The sequence below is a fragment of the Theropithecus gelada genome, chromosome 2 (assembly GCF_003255815.1).
Source record: "Theropithecus gelada isolate Dixy chromosome 2, Tgel_1.0, whole genome shotgun sequence".
NCBI lineage: Eukaryota > Metazoa > Chordata > Mammalia > Primates > Cercopithecidae > Theropithecus > Theropithecus gelada.
The window spans coordinates 149,517,747-149,537,800 of record NC_037669.1 but is presented as its reverse complement, the minus strand read 5'-3'; the positions used below and the strand labels follow the sequence as shown (position 1 = coordinate 149,537,800).

General features: G+C 35.6%; 1 protein-coding gene across 2 annotated transcripts in view; it reads left to right on the top strand.

Annotated features, from left to right (window-relative positions):
- TRPC1 (transient receptor potential cation channel subfamily C member 1) overlaps positions 1 to 20,054 on the top strand; it is an 83,307-nt gene that overhangs the window by 24,781 nt on the left and 38,472 nt on the right. The window lies entirely within an intron of this gene.

The following is a 20,054-nucleotide window of genomic DNA, read 5'->3' as shown; positions in this document are numbered from 1 at the left end:
AACAGCCTCAGGCAGGTCCTTCAGGAAGTATTCCAAAAAAAGGCATTGTTGTCATAGATGACAGCTCCATACATGTTATTACCCCTGAAGACGTTCCAGTGGGACAGAATATGGAAGTGGAAGACAGCGATATTGATGATCCTAGGCCTAAGCTAATATGTATGTTTGTGTCTTAATTTTTAATAGTCTAAAAAGAAAAAAGTTAATAAAAAATTTTACAAAGGACAAAGCTGGAGGCATCACGCTACCTGACCTCAAACTATACTACAAGGCTACAGTAACCTAAACAGCATGGTAATGTTACCAAAACAGATATATAGACCAATGGAACAGAACAGAGGCCTCAGAAATAATGCCACACATCTACAACCATCTGATCTTTGACAAACCTGACAAAAGCAAGCAATGGGGAAAGGATTCCTATTTAATAAATATGTTGGGAAAACTGGCTAGCCATATGCAGAAAACTGAAACTGGACCCCTTTCTTATACCTTATACAAAAATTAACTCAAGATGGATTAAAGACTTAAACGTAAGACCTAAAACCATGAAAACCCTAGAAGAAAACCTAGGCAATACCATTCAGGACATAGGCATAGGCAAAGACTTCATGACTAAAACACCAAAAGCAATGGCAACAAAAGCAGAAATTGACAAATGGAATCTAATTAAACTAAAGCATTTCCACACAGCAAAAGAAGCTATCATCAGAGTGAACAGGCAACCTACAGAATGCAAGAAAATTTTTGCGATCTATCCATCTGACAAAGGGCTAATATCCAGAATCTACAAGGAACTTGAACAAATTTACAAGAAAAAAACAACCCCATCAAAAAGTGGGTGAAGCATATGAACAGACAGTTCTTAAAAGAAGACATTTATGTGGCCAACAAACATGAAAAAAAGCTCATAATCACTGGTCATTAGAGAAATCCAAATCAAAACCACAGTGAGATACCATCTCATGCCAGTTAGAGTGGTGATCACTAAAAAGTCAGGAAACAGCAGATTCTGGAGAGGATGTGGAGAAATAGAAATGCTTTTACACTGTTGGTGGGAATGCAAATTAGTTCAACCATTGTGGAAGACAGTGTGGTGATTCCTCAAGGATTTAGAACCAGAAATACCCAGCAATCCAATTACTGGGTATATACCAAAGGATTATAAATCGTTCTTCTATAAAGACACATGCACACGTATGTTTATTGCAGAACTATTCACAATAGCAAAGACTAGGAACCAACCCAAATGCCCACCAATGATAGACTGGATAAAGAAAATGTGGCACATATGCACCATGGAATACTATGCAGCCATAAAAAAAGGATGAGTTCATGTCCTTTGCAGGGACATGGATGAAACTGGAAACACTCATTCTCAGCAAACTAACACAGAAATGGAAAACCAAACACTGTATGTTCTCACTCATAAGTGGGAGTTGAACAATGAAAATACACAGACACAGGGAGGGGAACATTATACACCAGGGCCCGTTTGGGGGCAGAGGCTAGGGGAGGGATAGCGTTAGGAGAAATACCTAATGTAGATGACAGATTGATGGGTGCAGCAAACCACCATGGCACGTGCATACCTATGTAATAAACCTGCACATTCCGTACATGTATCCCAGAACTTAAAAGTATAATATTTAAAAATTAACAATAGTAAAAAACTTATAGAATAAAGATATGAAGAAACAATATTTTGTACAGCTGTATGTGTTTGTGTTTTAAGCTGTTGCTACAAAATAGTAAAAAAGTTAAAATTTAAGGTTTACAAAATAAAAAAGTTACAGTGAGCTAGGGTTAATTTAGTGTTAAAGAAAGAAACTTTAAAAATATAAATTTAGGGTAGCCTAAGTGTATACTTTTTATAAAGCCTGTAGTAGTACAGTAATGTTCTAGGCCTTCACATTCACTTACCACTCACTCACTACCTCACCCAGGACAACTTCCAATTCTGCAAGCTCATTGATGGTAAATGCCCTGTACAGGTGTACCATTTTTTAATATTTTATGCTGTATTTTTCCTGTAACTTTTCTATATTTAGATACACAAATACTTACTATTGTGTTACAGTTACCTACAGTATTTAGCACAGTAACATGCTATACAGTTTTGTAACCTAGGAGCAGTAGGCTATACCATATAGCCTAGGTATTTAATAGGCTATGTCAACTAAGTTTGTGTAAATTCAGTTAATGATGTTGGCAAGATGATGAAGTTGTCTAACAACACATTTCTCAGAATATATCCCTATTGTTGAAGAACAAATATTTGATAGATTTGAGATAGTGACAAATCTCTAATTTGGGAAAGTCTCCTGGGAATCAATCTGATGTTTATTTGCAGGGGTTTACCTGGACATTTTTTCTGTTTTCAAGTCTATTTTACAAAGGGATTTATGTTTCTCTTTGATAAGATCTGGTTGATAGCTATGGCTACATGACTTAACTTTTTAGTTTTAAAATGACTAGTTTATAAAATGACAAGCAGAAATTATCTTTAAGGCTTTTTCCAGTTTTAAAATCCTTTATTAGTATTAAGTATAAATATTTTCCAAATTATATGCTTGTTAAATAAGTGTGTAGTTGAAGCAGCGGGGGCTTAGAGGTTGAAGCTAGAGAAAACACTTTACCTGGCTTGGTTTGAGGTTGGGGGACAAACTTGTTTGAAGGCTTTTAGGGGAGCTATGACTTGACATGGATCTTTTAGTATGAGTAAGAGTTAAAAATTGAAAGGTACTTTAGGCAGAAAGTACAGCATGTGATTTGTTTATTTGGAAACTGCAAATGATTGGAACATTAACAGTAGAGTTTGAGAGAGTTTGTTAATGATCTTTGAGAAAACATTTGTACGAAATGGCAAGGACCCCTGACTTAAGTGATTTCTGAGAATTGCTAAGTAGAACTGCAGAAGAAAAGGAGGTTAACAAAATTAGTAAAAAGAGACCGGGCATGGTGGTTCACGCCTGTAATCCCAGCACTTTGGGAGGCTGAGGCAGGCCGATCACCTGAGGTCAAGAGTTCGAGACCAGCCTGGCCAACTTGGTGAAACCTCGTCTCTACTAAAAGTACAAAAATTAGCTGGGCGTGGTGGTATGCATCTGTAGTCCCAGCTACCCGGGAGGCTGAGGCAGGAGAATCACTTGAACCTGGGAGGTGGAGGTCACAGTGAGCTGAGATTGCGCCATTGCACTAAAGCATGGGCGACAGAGTGAGATTCTGTCTCAAAAGAAAAAAAAATTAGTAAAAAGAGAAATAGCAAGGTTTCTCAGAATTTGAAGAGCCAATATATTAGCAATAAGAAAGTGAGATGGCTGGACACGGTGGCTCACACCTATAATCCTGGCATTTTGGGAGGCCGAGGCTGGTGAATCACTTGAGTCCAGGAATTCCAGACCATCCTGGGCCACATGGCTAGACCCTGTCTTTACAAAAATAGCCAGATGAGTTGGCTTGCACCTGTGGTCCCAGCTATGCAGGAGGCTGAGGTGGGAGGATTGCCTGTGCCCAGGAGGTTGAGGCTACAGTAAGCTGTGATTGCACCACCGTATTCTAGCTGCAGTAAGCTGTGATTGCACCACCGCACTCTAGCCTAGTCTAAGTGACAGAGCGAGACTCCGTCTCAAAAAAAAAAAAAAAAAAAAAGAGACAATTAGTTTTTAAATTTTAGAGATGGTGTAGTTTCAGGGTAATATTTCCTAATGGGCCAGGGAAGGGTAGTGAACCACTGTAGTTTAGAAAAACATTTTCAGTGATATAATAGCTATGATTTGGTTTTAGTCTCAATATTTGATGTATTTTGAAATTTCAAATAACTTTAAAGAAGGAGTCTTTATTTGTTATCTATTATTGGAAGACAAAAATTTTAAACAACTTGAGAAACACCGGAATTGGGAAAGATAGCAAAGAAATGAATTGCCAGTTAAATTTAATTTGCAGAAGAGTTTTGTTTAACTTGCATAGTGTTTTTTATAATTTTGAATTTGAATGCCAGTAAGCCCTGTGTACACTCAGCTTTATTCATATTATTACCAACATCACTCCTGAAGGCAAATGAATTTGTAAAACTTGGCTTAGTATCTACCAAGAAAGTAGGATGTTGGCTGGGGTCGTCTTAGGAATATGGAATTCTTCTGGCATAGTGGGAGAAAATGGCTTGGGAGAGAGACTGCTTAGTGCCACAGTCCTCAATGAATATACAAGAGTGACACGGAGGTAGGAAATGACAGTGATGATGATGAAGGAGTATTGGAATAATGGAATGGAATGAATCTCCAAAAAGAGTGCTTTTGATATGAGAATGAATGAATAATATAGCCTGTAAGATTCAGGTATTATGACATTATGCTTCTGTATTGCCAGAATCTCTAAAGGGAAGTATTGTTCAATCCCAATTTTTCTTTTCATTTCTAGAGCTAGCCACTGTTACTAGTTTGGTATTCTATACATGTTCCTTAATGGTTAATATTGCCATTGGTTAGAAATGTTGAGTCTTGCTGGGCGCAGTGGCTCATGCCTGTAATCCCAGCAGTTTGGGAGGCTGAGGCAGGTGGATCACCTGAGGTCAGGAGTTCAAGACCAGCTTGGCCAACATGGTGAAAACCCATCAGTACTACAAATAAAAAAAAATTAGCTGGGCGTGGTGGTGGGCACCTGTAATCCCAGCTACTTGGGAGGCTGAGGCAGGAGAATAACTTAAACCTGGGAGGCAGAGGTTGCAGTGAGCCAAGATTGCACCATTGCACTCCAGCCTGGGCAACAAGAGGGAAACTCCATCTAAAAAAGAAAGAAAGAAATGTGACTCTTCGCTACAGTGTTAGATTGGCAACTAGTCTCATCAATGGCTTAGTTACATGTTAGAAATCCCCTCTCCCAGTTTCTGCCTATACAGAATTCCATTCATGTTTCCTTTCCTTTTTTTATTAAGTTTGCCTGCCTATTACTAATCTTGCCTCATTTACTCCAGTTCTTTTTATAGTTTCCCAAATATTTAGGTTGAACCATATGAAATTCATATTTTAAAAGCACTTTAGACATAGGGAATTACATATTTCCATATTTTTATATTGGTGTCGATGAAACCAAAACCCCAGAAAGTTACACAGAACATAATCACCTAACTCCATAGGGCCTCAAAAAAGGCTTTTTTTAAGTGTGGAAATGGATGATTTGCAGTATGTTTAAAGTGTGTAACTATTACCATAATCTAATATTCTAACATTTCTATCATTGGAAAAAGTTCTCTCTTGCCTGTTCATTCATGGTCAATCCTTGCTTCCATCCCAAACTCCATGCAACCACTGATTTTTCTATTTCTGTAGTCTTTTCTTTACTAGAAATGTCATATAAATGGAATCATAAAATATCTTGACTTATGTCTCTGGCTTTTACTTATCATAATATTTTTGAGGTCCATCCACATTGTTTCATATGTCAGTAATTCATTTTAAAAATTGTTGAGTAGTATTCCATTGTGTGGATATAGTACCACCTTTTATTTATCTGTTCACTAGTTGCTCAACATTTGAGTTGTTTCCAGTTTTTGGCAGTGAACATTCACTTACAAGTCTTTGTGTGGATATGTTTTTATTTTTGTTGGGTAGACCCCAGGAATGGAATTTCTGAGTGTGTTTAACTTTTTAAGTAGTTGTCAAACTGTTCCCCAAAGTGGTTGGAAACAGTTTTACATTTTTACTAGTAAAGTATGATGGTTCTAATTCCACCACATACTCATTGAAACTTGATATTGTTAGTCTTTTTTATCTTAGTCATTTTAGCAGAAGTGTAGTGGTTTCTTACTGTGTTTTTAAAAATTTTTTTATTTGTTTCTTGTTGAGGTAAAATATATGTCTATAATTTACCATCTTTACCATTTTTAAGTGTACAGTTCAGTGGTAATAAATACATGAATATTATTTTCTTTCCCCTTCATCCATCCCATTCCTTCCTGGCCTCTGGTAACCACCAGTCTACTCTCTATCTTCATGAGATCTACTGTTTTTAGCTCTGAAATATAAGTGAGAACATGTGAAATTTGTCTTTCTGTGCTTGGCTTATTTCACTTAGCATAATGGCCTCAGGTTCCATCCATGTTGCTGCAAATTACAGGATTTCATTCTTTTCAATGGCTGAATAATATTCCATTATGTATATAAACCATGTTTTTAAAATCCATTCATCCATTGATGGGTATTTAGGTTGAGTCCATATCTTGACTATTGTGTACAATGTTGCAATAAACATGGGAATGCAGATGTTTCTTGGATATATTGATCTCCTTTCTTTTGTGTATATATATCTAATAGTGGAATTGCTGGATCATATGGTAGTTCTTTTTTTTAAAAAAAAAGTTTAAAATAATCCCAAAGGATTATAAAGCATTCTACTATAAAGACACATTCACACATATGCTTATTGCAGCACTATTCACAATAGCAAAGACTAGGACCCAATCCAAATGCCCATCAGTGATAGACTGGATAAAGAAAATGTGGCACATATACACCATGAAATACTATGCAGTCATAAAAAAGAATGAGTTCATGTCCTTTGCAGGGACATGAATGAAGCTGGAAACCAGCATTCTCAGCAAACTAACACAGGAACAGAAAACCAAACACTGCATGTCCTCACTCATAAGTGGGAGCTGAACAATAAGAACACATGGACACAGAGGAACATCACACACTGGGGCCTATTGGGGGATGGGGGGCAAGGGGAGGGATAGCATTAGGGCAAATACCTAATGCATGCGGGGCTTAAAACCTAGATGACAGGTTGATTGGTGCAGCAAACCACCATGGCACATGTATACCTATGTAATAATCCTGCACGTTCTGCACATGTAGCCCAGAACTTAAAGTATAATAATTTTTTAAAAAGTTTTGTGGGTATATAGTACATATATGTATTTATTGGGTACATGGGATTTTTGATACTGGCATGCAATGTGTAATAATCATGTCATGGAAAATGGGGTATCCATCCCCTCAAGCATTTATCCTTTGTGTTGCAAACAATCCAATTATACTCTTTTATCATGTACAATAATAAATGTAGAATTAAATTATGGACTATAGTCACCTTATTGTGCTATCAAATACTAGGTCTTTTTCCTTCTAAATTTTTTTGTACCCATTAAGCACCCACCTTCTCTTAACACCCCCACTACCCTCGTATGGTAATTCTATTTTTAGTTTTTTAAGAACCTCCATACTGTTCTCCATAGTGGCTATAATTATTTACATTTCCACCAGCAGTGTGTGAGAGTTCCCCTTTGTCCACATCTTTGCTTGCATTTGTTATTGCGTGCCATTCTGATACCATCTATTTTAACTGGAGTGAGATGATACTGCATTGTGATTTTGATTTGCATTTCTCTGGTGATTTGTGATGTTGAGCATTTTTTCATGTACTTGTTGGTCATTCATATGTTTTCTTTTAAGAAATATCCATTCAGATCTTTTGCCCATTGTAAAATCAGATTATTTATTTTTGGTTTTTTGCTACTCAGTTGTTTGAGCTCCGTACATATTCTGGTTATTAATCTCTTGTCAGATGGATAGTTTCCAAATATAGTCTCCCATTCTATGAGTTAGCTCTTCACTTTTGTTTTCTTTGCTTAGTGGAAGTGTTTTAGCTTAATGTAATCTCAGTTGTCTATTTTTGCTTTGGTTATCTGTACTTTTTTTTCCCTTTTTTAAAAATTATACTTTAAGTTCTAGGGTACATGTGCACAACATGCAGGTTTGTTACATGTGCCATGTTGGTGTGCCGCACCCGTTAACTCGTCATTTACATTAGGTATATCTCCTAATGCTATCCCTCCCCCCTCTCCCCACCCCACAACAGGCCCTGGTGTGTGATGTTCCCCACCCTGTGTCCAAGTGTTCTCATTGTTCAGTTCCCACCTATGAGTGAGAACATGCAGTGTTTGGTTTTCTGTCCATGTGATATTTGCTCAGAATGATGGTTTCCAGCTTCATCCATGTCCCTGCAAAGGACATGAACTCATCCTTTTTTATGGCTGCATAGTATTCCATGGTGTATTCTTGCCACATTTTCTTTATCCAGTCGATCACTGATGGACATTTGGGTTGGTTCCAAGTCTTTGCTATTGTGAATAGTGCCGCAATAAACATACATGTGCATGTGTCTTTATAGTAGCATGATTTATATTCCTTTGGGTATATATCCAGTAATGGGATCGCTGGGTCAAATGGTATTTCTAGTTCTAGATCCTTGAGGAATTGCCACACTGTCTTCCACAATGGTTGAACTAGTTTACACTTCCACCAACAGCGTAAAAGCGTTCCTATTTCTCCATATCCTCTCCAGCATCTGTGGTTTCCTAACCTTTTAATGATCACCATTCTAACTGATATGAGATGCTATCTCCCTGTGGTTTTGATTTGCATTTATCTGATGACCAGTGATGATGAGCATTTTTTCATGTGTCTGCTGGCTGCATAAATGTCTTATTTTGAGAAGTGTCTGTTCATATCCTTTGCCCACTTTTTGATGGGGTTGTGTTGATTTTTTCTTGTAAATTTTAGTTCTTTGTAGATTCTGGATATTAGCCTTTTGTCAGATGGGTAGATTGTAAAAATTTTCTCCCATTCTGTAGGTTGTCTGTTCACTCTGAGGGTAGTTTCTTTTGCTGTGCAGAAGCTCTTTAGTTTAATTAGATCCCATTTGTCAATTTTGGCTTTTGTTGCCATTGCTTTTGGTATTTTAGTCATGAAGTCCTTGTCTATGCCTATGTCCTGAATGGTATTGCCTAGGTTTTCTTCTAGGGTTTTTATGATTTTAGGTCTAACATTTAAGTTTTTAATCCATCTTGAATTAATTTTTGTCTAAGGTGTAAGGAAGGAAGTCTCGCTCTGTCGCCCAGGCTGGAGTGCAGTGGCGCTATCTCGGCTCACTGCAAGCTCCACCTTCTGGGTTCATGCCATTCTCCTGCCCCAGCCTCCCAAGTAGCTGGGACTACAGGCGCCTGCCACCACACTGGCTAATTTTTTGTGTTTTTAGTAGAGACGGAGTTTCACTGTGTTAGCCAGGATGGTCTCGATCTCCTGACCTCATGATCCACCTGCCTCGGCCTCCCAAAGTGTTGGGATTACAGGCCTGAGCCACCATGCCCGGCCTTGTCTGTGCTTTTGAGGTCTTACACACAAAAAATTTTTGCCCAGACCGGTGTCCTGAAGAGTTTCCCCAGTGTTTAATTTGAGGTCTTATACTTAAGTTTTTAATCCGTTTTGATTTGATTTTTGTGTATTGTGAGAGATTGGGGTGTAGTTTCGTTTCATTCTTCCACATATCCAGCTTTCCCAGCACCATTTATTAAAAAGACTGTCCTTTCCCCAAAATATGTTCTTGGCACCTTTGTCAAAGATGAGCTGGTCGTAATACATGGACTTGTATCTGGGTGTGTTCCATTGGTCTATGTGTCTGTATTGATGCCAGTACCATGCTGTTTGGGTTACTATAGCTGTGTGGTATATTTTGAAGTCAGGTAATGTGATGCTTCCAGCTTTGTTCTTTTTGCTTAGGATTACATTGCTATTTGGAATCTTTTGTGGTTTCATATAAAGTTTAGTATTATTTTTTCTGTTTCTCTGTGAATGTCATTGGTATTTTGATAAGGATTGCATTGAATCTCAAAATTACTTTGGGTAGTATTGTCATTTTAACAATATTCTTCCAGTATGTGAACATGGAATACCTTGCCATTTTTTGGTGACCTCTTCTATTTTTTTCATCAGAGTTTTATGGTCTTCCTTGCCTAGATCTTTCACTTCTTTGGTTAGATTAATTCTTAGTTTTCTTGGTTTTGTTTTATTTTTTTGTAACCAATGTAAATGGGATTGCTTTTTTGATTTCTTTTTCAGATTGTTATTTGACATATATAAACGTTATTGACATTGTATGCTGATTTTTGTATCCTGCAACTTTACTGAATTTTTTTTTTTAATCACTTCTAATAGTTTTTTGGTGGCGTATTTAGGGTTTTTTTGATGTAAGATCATGTCATCTGAGAACAAGGCTAATATGACTTCTTCCTTTCCAATTTGGATACTCTTTATTTCTTTCTCTTGCTTAATTGCTGTGGCCAGGACTTCCAGTATTATGTTGAATAACAGTGGGAAAGTGGGCATCATCGTCTTGTTCCAGTCTTTAGAGGAAAGGCCTTCAATTTTTCCCTGTTGGCTTTTATTATTTTGCAGTATGTTCCTCCTATACCTGTTTTGATGAGGGTTTTTTGTTGTTGTTGTTGTTGTTATAAAGGGATGTTGAATCTTATTGAGTGCTTTTCTGGCATCCATTGAAATAATTATATGGTTTTTGTTATTGATTCTGTTAATGTGATGTATCATGTTTATTGATACACATATGTTGAATCATACTTTCATCCTTGGCATGAATCCCACTTGATCATGACAAGTGATCTTTTTAATGTGTTGTTGAATTTATTATATCAATAAATCAAAGTATATTGGCCTGTAGTTTTCTTTTTTTGTTGGTTCCTTGTATGGTTTTGGTATCAGGGTAATGCTAGCCTCTTTGAATGAGTTTAGAAGCATTCCCTCCTTTTCAATATTTTTAAAGAGTTTGAGTAGGATTGGTACTAGTTTTCTTTAAATTTTCGGTAGTATACAGCAGTGAATCCATCAGGTCTTGGGAACTTCTTTGATGGGAAACTTTTTACTATGGCTTTGATCTTGTTATTCTTTACTGGTTTGTTGAGGTTTTCTATTTCTTCATGGCTTAATCATGGTAGGTTGTATGTGTCCAGGAATCTAACCATTTTTTCTAGGTTTTCCTATTTGTTTTGTATATAGTAGTATATAATATTATTTAATGATTCTTTGTATTTCTGAGGTTTCAGTTGTTATATCTCCTTTTTCATTTCTAATTTTTTTATTTGGATCTCTCTTAGTCTAGCTAAAGGTTTGTTGATTTTGTTTATCTTTTCAAAAAATCAGTTTTTCATTTCATTGATCTTCTGTGGTTTTTGTTTTTGTTTTTTTGAGACAGGGTCTCGCGGCACGTGCCACCACATCTGTCTAATTATTGCATTTTTTGTACAGATGGGGTTTTACCATGTTGGCCAGGGTGGTCTTGAACTCCTGGACTCAAGTGATCTGCCTGCCTTGGCCTCCCAAAGTGCTAGGATTACAGGTATGAGCCACCATGCCTGGCCTCTTCTATATTTTTTAAAATTTCAATTTCATTTATTTCTGCTTTGATCTTTATTTCTTCTCTGCTAATTTTGGGTTTGGTTTGTTCTTGATTTTTTTTTTTTTTTTTTTTTTTTTGACAGAGCCTCACTCTGTACCCAGGCTGGAGTGCAATGGCATGATTTTGGCTCACTGCAACCTCCACCTCCCAGGTTGAAGCAATTCTCCCACCTCAGCCTCCCGAGTAGCTGGGACTACAGGTGTGTGCTACCACGCTGGCTAATTTTTGTATTTTTAGTAGAGACGGGGTTTCACCATGTTGGCCAGACTGCTCTTGAACTCCTGACCTCAAGTGATCCACCCATCGTGGCCTCCCAAAGTGCTGGGATTACAGGCGTGCGCCACCGTGCCCAGACTGTTCTTGATTTTCTAGTTCCTCAAGGTGCATCATTAGATTATTTGAACTCTTTCTACTTTTCTAGAATGGGAATTTATTGCTGTAACCTTCCCTCTCAGTACTGCTTTTGCTCTGTCTCATAGATTTTGGTATGTTGTATTCCCACGTTCATTTGTTTCAAGAAATTTTAAAATTTTCTTCTTAATTTCTTCATTGACCCATTGGTGATTGAAGAGCATGTTATTTAATTTCTATGTGTTTGTGTATTTTCCAAATTCCTTTTGTTATTGATTTCTAGTTTTATTCCATATGGTCAGAAAAGATACTTGATGTGATTTGTATTTTTCTGAATTTGTTTAGACTTGTTTTGTAGCCTAAGATATGGTCTGTTCTGGAAAATGTTTCATGTGCTGGTGAAAATAATGTATATTCTGTAGCAATAGGGTGAAATGTTCCGTAACTGTCAGTTAGGCCTATTAGATCTAGTACGTAGTTTGATTTTACTCTTTCTTTGTTGATTTTCTGTCTAGATGATTTGTCTATTACTAGAGTGGCATGTTAAAGTCCCCTACTATTATTGTATTGTAGACCCAACACTGGACCCCCCCATGTATATAAAGCAAGTGTTAACTTTATATACTTGGGGGCTCCACTGTTGGGTTCATAGGTATTCGTAATTGTTATATCTTCTTGCGGAATTGCCACCTTTATCATTATATAGTGACCTCTTGGTCTTTTTTTAGTCTTTGATTTGTAGTCTATTTTATCTGATATAAGTATAGATACTCCTGATCTTTTTTAGTTTTCAGTTACATGGAATATCTTTCACTTTCAGTTTCAGTCTATGTGTATCTTTTAAGTGAAATGGATTCCTTGAAGGCAGCATATAGTTGGGTCTTATTTCTTTATCCATTAAGCCACACTGTGCCTTTTAATTGGACAATTGAGACCATTTATATTCAGTGTGATTATAAATAAGTATGGACTTAATGCTACCATTTTATTGCTTGTTTTCTCCTTGTTTTGAGACTTCTCTTATCCTTTCTTTGTTTCTTATTGTCTTCCTTTGTAGTTAAGTGATTATCTCTGGTAGTATATTTTAATTTATTGATGTTTATTTTTAATGACTATTTATAGGTTTCATACTATCATTACCATGATTCTTGCAAAAAATATCTTATAAATATAACAAATTATTGCACTGTAGCCTAGGTAATAGAGTAAGACTCCGTCTCATTCATATATATATATATATATATATATATATATATATATCAGATTAATTTAAAGAGATGACACTTATCTTAGATCACAGACAAAAGAATGGAAACAAAGGCAAAAAAAATTCTACACTTTAACTGCATCTCCCAACATTTTCCCTTTTAGTTGTCAACTGATATATTTTTATATTACCTATTTCTTAACAGGTTGCTGTAGCTATTATTGTTTTTGATAAACTTGTCTTGGAGGCTTCATACTAGAGATGTGAATGGATTATATACCATAAATACAGTAATAGATTATTCTGTGTTTGTCTGTATACTTAATTTTACCAATGGTTTTTATACCTTGAACATTTTTTCTTTTGCACACCAGTGTTTTGTATTTTCTTCCAGATTGAAGAACTCCCTTTAGCATTTTTTGCAAGGTGGGTCTGGTGGTGGTGAATTGTCTCAGCTTTCATTTGTCTGGGAAAGACTTTATCTCTACTTCTTATTTAAATAACAGTTTTTTTCTGGATACAAAATACTTGGATTGCAGGGCTTTTTTTCCCTTTGGGCACTTTGAAAATGCCATTCCACTCCTTCCTGCCTGCATGGTTTCATTGAGAAGTCTGTTTCCAGATGAATTGGGGCTTCTTTATATGTTATTTGCTTCTTTTCTGTAGCTGATTTTAGGGTATTCTCTTTGTCATTGACCTTTGTGAGTTTGATTATTATATGTCATATATGGATTGAATCTGTTTGGTGGTCTAAGACCTTCCTGTACATGGATATTTATATCTTTCTCAAATGTTGGGAAGTTTTATGTTGTTATTTCTTTGAATAAGTTATTTATCCCTTGTTCTTGATCTGCTCCTTCTTAAACACAGGAATTCTTATATTTGATCTTTTGAGGTACTCTTCTATATCTTATAGGCAGTCTTTGTTCCTTTTTGTTCTTTTGTCTTTTTTCTCCACTGAATGTGTATTTTCAAACAACTGATCTTCAAGCAGAATTTCTATACATCAACATTGTTCAAGCTGAGGGCCAAATCAAGAATGCAGTCCTATTTATAATAGCTGCAAAAAGAATAAAATATGTAAGAATACAACTAACTCAGAAAGTTAAAAAAAGTCTCTACAATGAAAACTACAAAACATTACTGAAAAAAATCAGAGACAACACAAACAAATGGAAAAACATTCCATGCTCATGGATAGGAAGAATTAATAGTGTTAAAATGGCCATGCTACCCAAAGCAATTTACAGATTCGATGCTATTCTTGTCAAACTACCAACATCATTTTTCCCAGACTTAGAAAAAAACTATTTTAAAATTCATATGGAACCAAAAAAGAACTGAAAAGTTAAAGCAATCTTAAACAAAGCAACAAAGTTGGAGTCATCACATTACCTGACTTCAAACTATACCACAAGGCTACTGTAACCAAAACAACATGGTACAGCACAAAAACAGACACATAGACCAATGGAACAGAATAGAGAATCCAGAAATAAAGCTGCACCCCCACCATGTGATCTTTGACAAAGTAAACAAAAATAAGCAATGAGGCAAAAGGCTTCCTATTCAATAAATAGTGCTTGGAATAACTGGCTATCCATATGCAGAAGAATGAAACTGGACCTATCACCATATAAAAAAATTAAGGTGGATTAAAGTCCTCAAACGTAATTTTAACAAAAACAAAAATTGACAGGTGGAACCTAATTAAACTGAAGAGCTTCTGCACAACAAAAGAAACTATCAAGGGAATAAACAGATGACCTATAGAATGAGAGAAAATATTTGCAAAGTATGCATCTGACAAAGATCTAATATCCACAACCTATAAAGAACTTAAAACAAATAACCCCATTAAAAAGTGGGCAAAGGACATGAACACTTTTCAAAAGAAGACATACATGTGACCAACAAGCATATGAAAAAAAGGCTCAATATCACTGATCATTAGGGAAATGCAAATCAAATCTACAATGAGATACCATCTCCTACCAGTCAGAATGTCTATTAAAAAGTAAAAAAATAACAGATGCTGGCAAGGTTATGGAGAAAAAGGAACGCTTATATGTCTATATTTACATCAATATAACTCTGTACTGATTACTATAGCTTTATATAAGTTTGAAAATCAATTACTGTGTGATGGTTAACACTGAATGTCAACTCAATTGGATTGAAGGATACAAAGTATTGATCCTGGGTGTGTCTGTGAGGGTGTTGCCAAAGGGGATTAACATTTGAGTCAGTGGACTAGGAAAGGCAGACCCACCCTTAATCTGGGTGGGCACAATCTAATCAGCTGCCAGCGTGGCTAGAATATAAGCAGGCAGAAAAATGTGAAAAGAGAGACTGGCCTAGCCTCCCAGCTTACATCTTTTTTTTTTTTTGAAATGGAGTCTCACTGTGTCACCCAGACTGGAGTGCAGTGTTGCGATCTCAGCTCACTGCAACTTCCACATCCCGGGTTCAAGCCATCTTTCTGCCTCATCCTCCTGGGTAGATAGGACTACAGGCATGTACCACCACGCCTGGCTAATTTTTGTATTTTTAGTATGGCTAGGCTGGTCTCAAACTCCTGATCTCAGGTGATTCACCCACCTCAGCCTCCCAAAGTGCTGGGATTACAGGTATGAGCCACCGCACCTGGCCTCAGCCTACATTTTTCCCCATGCTGGATGCCCTCAAACATTGGACTCCAAGTTCTTCAGTTTTGGAACTCAGACTGGCTCTCCTTGCTCCTCAGCCTGCAGACGGCCTATTGTGGGACCTTGTGGTCCTGTGAGGTAATACTTAATAAACTCTCCTTTATATATATCTATTCCATTAGTTCTGTCCCTCTAGAGAACCCTAATATACACTGTAAGTACTCCATTTTAAAATCTTTTTCTTGAAAATTTCATGTATTCTGTGTCCTTTAAATTTCCAAATAAGGTTTGAAATCAGTTGTCAATTTTTACAAAAACATCTGCTTAGATTTTTGAGAGAGATTGTGTTGAATCATTTAGGCAGAAATGCCATCTTAAAAATACTGGATTATCCAAGCATTGAACATGGTGTATCTCTCCATTTAATAGGTTTCATTTAATTTCTCTCAGCAATATTTTGTAGTCCCCAGTGTACAGGTCTTGTGCTTCTTTATTTTTACTACTTATTCCTAAGTATTTTATACTTTTTGATACTATTATACAATAATTATTTTCTTAATTTTATTTTATTTGCACTGTTCATAGCTAACTTTAAAAGTTCAAAGCTAACTTAAAAATATCTGTTTAGATCTTTCCCATTTTAAAATTGAGTTGCTTTCTTATGGTTGAATTTTTAAAATATTTAAAGAGTCCTTTGTCCAATATGTTATTTGCAAATATTTTCTCCCAGTGTGTGGGTTGCCTTCTCATTCTCATGATCCATGGAGTATTTTAAAACGTGCTGTTTTACTTTCACATATTAGGGAGTTTCCTAGATTTCCTTTTTTTGGTGATTTCTACTTTAATTCTGTTGTGGTTAGAGATTATACTTTATTTTTAATGATATCTTTGTTGAGATATCATTTAGATATCATAAGTATACATTTCAGCTCTTAGGATATTCACAAAGTTGTGCATCACTTCAAAAAGAAACACTATATTCATTAGCAGTCACTCTGCCAGCTGGTGGCAACTACTAAATCTACTTTCTGTCCCTACGGATGTACCTGTTCTGGATATTTCACATGAATGACATCTTTTGGTTGCTTAATGGATATTTGCATATCTTTATTAGATATATGTCTGTTCACATTGTTTTCCTAGTTTTTAGTTGGTTTTCTGATTTTTTTATAGATGAATTGTGTGTGTGTGTGGTTTTTTTGTTTTTTTGTTTGTTTGTTTTACTTTTCTGATGGTATCCTTTGAAGAATAAAAGTTTTAAATTTTGATGGAGTCCAGTTGATCTCCTTTTTTCTTCTTTTGGTCATTTGCATATTGGTGTCATAGCTAAGAAGCCATTGCTTAATTTGGAGAATGTACTTTGTATGATTTTTATGCCTTTTTAATGTGTTAAGAGTAGGTCCATGGCTCAGCATATGGTCTAAAATGGAAATGTTCTATGTACTCTTGAAATAATATACATTCTGCTGTTTTAGGGAAATGTTCTATAAATTTCAGTTTGGTCATATTGTTTCATAGTGTTGTTTAAATATTACATATCCCTACCAGTTTTCTATCAATTTCTGGGAAAAGAGTATTAAAAATTCTAACTACAATTGCTCCAGTATCTTTTTCTGTGTCAGTTTTTGCTTTGTATATTTTCAGGCTCTGTTGTTAGGTACATACACATTTATACTTGCTATATATTCCTTCTGCTATTAATTTATCCATTCTAATTCTCTCATGGTTACTAATTACATGGCACTTTTTCCGACCCTTTATTTTCAATGTGTTTGTTTTTCTTAATTTAAATAGTCTTTTTTGGAGAGTGTACTATTGGATATTGCTTTTTATCTACTTTGACAGTTTTTGACTTTTGATTGTTTAGTTCACTCACATGTAATGTAATTTTTGGTATGACAGATTTATTTTTTTTTATTTTGCCATTTGCTTTCTATATTTCTCATGTATTTTTGTTATTCCTCTGTTCCTCCTTTGGTGTTTTCTTTGTGTTAAAAAAAAAAGTATACCTTTTTGTTTCCTCTTTTTTTTTAGCTATTTAAGACTTTTTTCTTTTAGAGATAATAGTATATATCTTTAGTGTATTACAATCTATTTCAACTTCATATTGACTTAAAATGTAACAACTTTGCTGCCCATTTTCTTTGTGCTATTATTTTCACATATATTACATCTAAATATGTTATAAACACAATAATGCAGTATTATAATTATTCCTTTAAACAATCTTACACTCTTAGAAATGCAAGAAAAAAATATTCATATATAGAGTCTTTGTATTTATCCACATTACTACTATTTCTGTTCCTCTTCATTTTTTCTTGTGGATTCCAGTTACCATTTCCTTTCAGCTTTAGCATTCTCAGTATGGCAAGTCTACTATCTGAAAATTCTGTTAGTATTTATGTGGGAAAATTTTTATTTCACCTTCACTTTTTGAGCTTTATTGAGATAGAATTCACATACCATACAATTCACCCATTTAAAATATATAATTTAGTGTTTTTTCATATATCTATAGGTATGTAAAATTATCACCACAGTCCATTTTAGAACATTTTTATCACCTTATAAAGAACCCTCATACCCTTTGCTCTTTTTTGTCACTGTTTTAAGGTAGAAGGTCATGTTACTGATTTGAGATCTTCTTTCTATTTTTAAAACATTTTTATTTTTGAGATGGGGTCTTTCAATGTTGCGCAGGCTGGTCTTGAACTACTGGCCTCAAGCAGTCTTCCCACCTTAGCCTCCGAAAGTATTGGGATTATAGCCATGAGCCACTGTGTCTGGCCTCCTCTTTCTCAATATAGGTATTTTCCTCTAAGCACTGCTTTAGCTAAACCCCATAATTTGTTATATGGTGTGTCTTCATTTTATTTCATCTCAGTTTTTTATTTTCCTTCTATATTAAACCCATTAATTATTTAAGAGTGTGTTGTTAATTTCCACATATTGTGGGTTTTTAAAATAACTTTCTTGTTACTGATTTCTAATTTATTCTATTGTGGTTGGAGAACATACTTTGTGTTATTTCTGTCCTTTTAAATTTATTGAAGTTTTTTTTTCCCTTATGGTGTAGCATATAGTCTAATCTGGAGAATGTTTTATGTAGACTTGAGAAGAGTATATAATCTGCCTTTGTTTGATAGAGTGTTCTGTAGATGTCTGTTACATCTAGTTCATTTATAATGTTGTTTAAGTCTTCCATTTCCTTATTGATCTTTTGCCTCGTTGTTCTCTCCATCGTTGAAGGTAGGATATTAAAGTCTCCAACTGTTGTTGTTCAGTTATCTGTTTCTCCATTTCTGTCTGTTTTTCCTTAATGTATTATGGTGCTCTGTTGTTAGTTGCATATATATTTATGGATGTTGTATGTTCTTTTTTTTTTTTTTTTTTGTGACAGAGTCTCACTCTGTCACCCAGGCTGGAATACAGTGGTGCAGTCTTGGCTACTGGTTTCCTTTTGCCTCAGCCTCCTGAGTCACCGGGACTACAGGCATGCACCACTATGTCTGGCTAATTTTTGTCTTTTTAGTAGAGATGGAGTGTCACAATGTTGGCCAGGCTGGTCTTGAACTCCTGACCTCAAGTGATCTGCCCGCCTCAGCCTCCCAAATTGCTGGGATTACAGGCATGAGCCACTGTGCCCAACCATATAGATGTTATATCTTCCTGATGGATTGACCCTGTTATTCTTATAAGGTATCCCTCTTTATTTCTAGTAATTTTTTTAATTTAAAGTCTGATATTACCATAGCCACTAAAGTTTTCCTGTTGTTGCTGTTTGTATTATACATCTTTTTCCAGCTTTTAGTTTTAATCTATTTGTGTCCTTGAAGCTAAAGTCTGTCTTCTGTAGACAACATATAATTGGATTTTTAAAAAATCTAGTCTGATAGCTGCTGCCTTTTGATTGGATTGTTTAAGCTGTTCACATTTAATGTTATTGATAGTTGGATTTATGCCTTCCATTTTACTTGTTGTTTTCTGTGTCTACTTTTTGTTTGTTATGTGTTTCATGTCTTTTTTTGTTCCTGTTTCTTCATTAGTGTTGTCTTTTGCATTGAGTATATTTTCTAACGTGATTTATTAGACTGTTTGCATTGTTATAAAAGCATACCTGAGGCTAGGTAGTTTATAAAGAAAAGAGGTTTATTTGGCTCATGATTCTGCAGGTTGTACAAGAAGCATAGTGCCAGCATCTGCTTCTGTTAAGGACCTTAGGAAGCCTCCAATCATGGTAGAAGGCTAAGGGAGAGCATGCATGTCACAGAGCAAGAGAAAAAGAACAAGAGAGAGAGAAGGTGGTGCCAGGCTCTTTTTAAAAATCAGATATTGTGGGAATGAATACAGCGAGAACTCACTTATTACTGCAAGGATGGCACCAAGCTGATCATGAGGGATCCAGCTCCATGACTCAAACATCTCCAACAAAGCCCCACCTCCAACATTGAGGATCAAATTTCAACATGAGGTTTGGAGGGAACAGATACCCAAACTATATCATGCAGCATTTTTATTAATGATTTTTTCACTGAATTTTTTTTTTTTTTTTTTTTTTTTTTTTTTTTTTTTTTTTTTTTTTTCGTTGTTGCCCGGGG